General features: G+C 41.7%; 1 non-coding gene across 1 annotated transcript; it reads left to right on the plus strand.

Moving 5' to 3' along the window:
- Window positions 1-5026: 5026 nt before the first annotated feature.
- On the plus strand, window positions 5027-5098 carry TRNAN-GUU (transfer RNA asparagine (anticodon GUU)). The gene has a single exon. It is a non-coding gene; the product is annotated as a tRNA-Asn (tRNA).
- Window positions 5099-5421: the final 323 nt, after the last annotated feature.

Below are 5421 nucleotides of genomic sequence, written 5' to 3' on the forward strand. Positions count from 1 at the left end.
ACAGCAAAGACAATAACAATGAGCTCTCTTTCGGTCACCGTGTAATTGACTTAGGCATAGTTCATAGTTTTACTAGCATAGTATACCGGATGGAAGATTTTGTTGATACATTGCCCCAAAACCGCTCCGACCGCCACATCACTTGCGTCACACATGAGCTCAAAAGGCAAGCTTCAATCCGATGCAGTGATAATAGGAGTAGTAGTCAATTTGAACTTGAGCAATTCGAATGCCTTCATGCAATCCTCGTTGAAATGGAATTTGGCATCCTTCTCCAAAATCTTACACAAGGGGTTCACCACTTTGGAAAATCCTTGATGAAACGGCGATAGAACCCCGCATCATCCAAGAAGCTCCTCACTCCCTTCATGGATTTAGGGGTAGGAGTTTAGAAATCACCTCTATTTTGGCCCTGTCGACCTCAATACCATTCTTTGAAATTTAGCGGCCAAGGACAATGCCTTCCTCGACCATGAAGTGAAACTTCTCCCAATTGAGCACCAAGTTTGTCTCCTCACATCTTGCCAAGACCTTATCCAACTTTTTCAAGCAATCATCAAAAGAATTCTCAACCATAGAAAAATCATCCATGAAGATCTCAAGAAAATCCTCTACCATGTCGGTGAAGATAGCCATCATACACTGTTGAAACGTCGTCGGTGCATTGCATAACCCAAATGGCATCCGCGAGAATGCGAAAGTACCATAGGGACATGTGAAAGTAGTTTTCTCTTGGTCCTCCGGAACAATGAGAATTTGATTGTAGCCGGAATATCTATCAAGGAAACAATAGAAAGTACGGCCGGCCAACCTATCAAGCATTTGATCAAGAAGTGGAAGTAGGAAATGATTTTTCTTTGTGACTTTGTTGAGCTTGCGATAGTCCATACACACTCTCCACCTAGTCATCGTTCTTGTAGGAATCAACTCGTTCTTGTCATTGGTGACCACAGTCATGCCCCCTTTCTTTGGAACACATTGCACCGGAGAGGTCCACGAGCTATCGGAAATGGGGTAAACAACCCCTACATCCAACCACTTTATGATCTCCTTCTTTACCACCTCTTGCATTGCTTCATTTAGTCTTCTTTGATGTTCAACGGAGGGTTTTGAATCCTCCTCCAAAATCATCTTGTGCATGCAAAGGGCGGGGCTTATACCCCGAATATCCGCCAATGTCCATCCGATAGCTTTCTTCCTCTTTTGTAGCACCGCTAAAGTAGAGTCTACCTGCACGTTATTCAAACAAGAGGAAAAAATAACCGGTAAAGTAGAACACGGGCAAGGAATTCATACTGAGACGTGGCGGAAATAGCTTTAACTCTAAAGTAGGGGGCTCCTCGATTGAGGGCTTTGTTGGAGGAGTCTTCCGGTTTTCAAGATCTAAGGATAATTTGCGGGGTTCATAAGTGTACAATCTCATTCCTTGCAATGCATTCACACATTCCACATAGCCATCCTTCTTATAATCATAACGATTAAGCAATACAACCTCCAAAGTATCATCAACATTCATCATAGCACTAGCATCATCAACAATCACCTCGGTCACTAAGTCCACAAACGAACAAACTTCATTGCTATTCGGTTGCCTCATAGATTTGCACACATAGAAAACCACCTTTTTATCACCCACCCGGAAGGTGTGCTCGTTGGCTTCCACATCAACAAGTGCCTTCCCCGTATAAAGGAAAGGTCTACCCAAAATAATAGGCACCTCATAGTCCACTTCACAATCAAGAATCACAAGTCACTCGGGAGGATGAACTTATCAACTCGAACCAACACATCATCAATTATACCCAATGGTCTCTTCATAGTACGATCCGCCATTTTTAGCCTCATAGAAATGGGTCTTGGTTGCCCAATCCCCAACGTTTTGAAAACAGAGTAGGGCATCAAGTTGGTACTCGCTCCTAGATCACAAAGATCTTTGGCAAAGTCGGCGCTTCCAATGGTGCAAGGGATTGTGAAAGCACCGGGATCTTCCAATTTAGGATCCATTGAGTGTACAATTGCGCTCACTTGATGTGTCATCTTTATAGTCTCACAATTCATCGACCTCTTCTTTGTCACCAAATCCTTTATGAACTTTGCATATCCAGGCATTTGCTCCAAAGCCTCAACCAATGTCACATTAATAGATAAGCTATTCATCATGTCAATGAACTTTTTGAATTGGTTCTTGCCATTTTTCTTGGCAAGCCTTTGAGGGTATGGAGGAGGAGGCCTTGGCATTGGTGCCTTAGCCTTTGGAACTACCGGTTCCGGTATGTCAACAATGTGTTCCCTAGATGGGTTCACTTCTTCTTGAGTCTCCTCCACATTGTCATCAATATCAATTCTCACTTCTTCATTTGCTTGCACCACATTGTTTGAAATCTCATCTTTTTGAATGACTTATTCATCATCCCCAATTATTCTTTGACTTGAAATGGTTGCATCCCCATATTTTCCACTCCTTGTAGTCACGGCTATGGAATTTCTCGTATTGTTCCCACCCTTAGGGTTCACCACCGTGTCACTTGGTAGTGCCCCCTTAGGACGAGTGTTCAAAGCTGGCGAGATTTGCCCCAATTGAACTTTCAAATTGTGAATTGAAGTGTTGTGAGAGGCTAGTTGAGCATCGGAGTCGGCATCTTCTCCATCATTTGTTTAAACATGTTCTCAATTCTCCCCATCTCATTGTTGGTAGAGCTAGGACCATGAGAAGGATAAGGAGGTGGGTTGCTTGGTTGTTGATACATCGGGGGCCTTTAAACACCCGACCCCCGATTCCTTTGATTATTGTTCCATCCCCCTTGGTTGTTGCCTCCCCAATATCCTTGACTATTGCTACCCCAATTACTTTGGTTGTTTTGATTGCTCCAATTCCCTTGATTGTTTTGACCATTCCAATTACCTTGGTTGTTTTGATTGTTTCAATTCCCTTGATTACCTTGAGATTGCCATTATTGTTGATTCGGGCCTTGAGAGTTGTTTCTTTGCCCTTGAAAGTTGTTCACATATTGCACTCCCTCATCTTGTTTATTGTTTGATTCATCTTGGTCAAACCCACAATCTTCTTGCACATATTTTTCCGCACGGTTTTGTACTTGTTAACCGTTTTGCCTTCTCTTGTTTACCATCATATTGACACCCTCAATTGCATTTACTTGTTTAGGACCTTGAACTTGTTGAAGTTGAGCTTTGGCTAATTGATCCATTGTAGTAGTCAACTCGGCAATTGCTTGCCCATGATATTGCAATTTTTTATGTAGGTGAATCACATTTGGATCACCTTGAGAAACATTTGCTCTACTTTGCTATGCTGATGAAGTATTCGCCATTTCATCTAAGATCTCACAAGCTTCGGCATATGGTTTTGTCATAAATTTTCCATCGGCAAGTTGGTTGACCACGCATTGATTGGTAGTATTGATCCCCCTATAGAAAGTTTGTTGAATCGTAGCCTCAGTCATGTCATTGTTCGGGCACTCTTTCACCATAGTACAGTACGTCTCCCATATCTCGTGCAAAGGCTCATTGGATTCTTGCTTGAATTCTAGAATCTCGTCTCTAAGAGTAGCCATATGCCCGAGAGAAAAGAACTTGGCAATGAATTTCTCCGCCAATTCATCCCATGTATGGATGGAATTGTTTGGCAACCTTTCTAACCAATCCAAGGCTTTCTCCCGTAGTGAAAAAGGAAATAGCCTCAACTTTAAAGCATCATCGGAGAAGTTTGTATGTTTACTCCCCCAGCAAGTGTCCACAAATCCTTTCAAGTGTTTGTACACATTTTGATTCGGAGCCCCGGTGAAGAATTCTCGTTGCTCTAGCAATGTGAGCATAACGTTTGTGATTTGAAAGTTGCCCGCCCTAATGCGAGGCAGGACTATGGCACTTGCATACCCTTCATTCGGTAGCACTCGGTGTGGAGACGCTCTTGGTGGAGGTAGGGGGAGGGACGAGAACATTGTCATGAGGCGGTCGACCTCGTCTATTTGCTTGAGGTTCAAGAGAACCTCGTCAACTTGGTCATCATCCACATCCTCCCTTAATGGAAAGTTTCCGAGAGGATCATTGTTGTTGAGAGCCATTTTTTGTACCTACAATTGTTTCACCAAAAGGATTAGTAACACGGAAGGAAAGGAAGACAAATCACACACAAAACCAAGTATATAGCTAAATACGTTTTTATGCTCCCCGGCAATGGCGCCAAACATTGATCTCGCCCAAATCACACCTCAATTTGGGGTTGTGAAGTGGTCGATTGGAATAATAATACCCAACTAGGAGTCGGGATTGAATCCACATGGCACGTAAAGTGTTTAAGATGCACTTCCACAAACTGTGTTTTGATTCTACTTCTAAATTATGCTACGGTTTGCAAATGTAAAGCTAGAGAATAATATTTTTTGTGTTGTTTTTCAAGTATGTAAAAGATCTAGAGCTGTGACTTCGACCTAGGTGTTTGCCTAACGGGTTGTGGGCTTTAGAGCAGGTTTTATTGGTCGGGGTATATTATAGCAATCAACACAGTTACCCACTCAATACCTCTCGGTAATAGAGTGGTTTTGCCCAATTTGTCTTTCTCAAGTCCAAATGAGTAATGCACAAAGCAGTTGATAGATGCTCAAGTCGGGTTTTACTATCTCTAGATTCAACCCTTTAATTGGGACTATTAATTTCTTGAGTTCATCCCAATTTCTTGTTAGCCAAGTTTTTCTAGACTAAGTCTCTCTTTCTCAAGTAGAGACTAAGTCAAATAGGCTTGAATCAGTATTTGCAACCATTAATTCTACAATTATAGAAAGAACTAGAATAAATATTACACACTCAACCATAAGCAATCCCTAAATCAAACATCCATTAGGTACCCACACTAGGGTTGGTTCACAACCCTAGCTAGAAATTTAGCTACTCATAGTAGGTGATGAAGAAAATAAAGAAGAAAAGATGATTAAACTCATATTTAATGATAAATAGATGAAACTCCAATGTAAAATTGACAAGCTATGATAAAGTTTCCTTAAATAGTAAAGTCGTTGTAGTATAGTGGTAAGTATTCCCGCCTGTTACGTGGGTGACCCGGGTTCGATCCCCGGCAACGGCGCCAAAATTTAATCTCGCCCAAATCACACTTGAGATCGGGGTGGTTGTGAAGCAGTCGATTGCAATAATAATACCTAACTAGGAGTCGAGATCGAATCCACAGGGAGCGTAGATGGGATTATGTATATATTCGGATTAAGCACGTAAAGTGTCTAAGATGCACTTCCACAAACTGTATTTTGATTCTACTTCTAAATTAAGATACGGTTTGCAAATGTAAAGCTAGAGAATAATATTTTTGGTATTGTTTTTCAAATATGTAAAAGATCTAGAACTGTGACTTCGACCTAGGTGTTTGCCTAACGGGTTGTGGGCTTTAGAGCA

This window comes from Nicotiana tomentosiformis, chromosome 5 (genome assembly GCF_000390325.3).
Source record: "Nicotiana tomentosiformis chromosome 5, ASM39032v3, whole genome shotgun sequence".
NCBI lineage: Eukaryota > Viridiplantae > Streptophyta > Magnoliopsida > Solanales > Solanaceae > Nicotiana > Nicotiana tomentosiformis.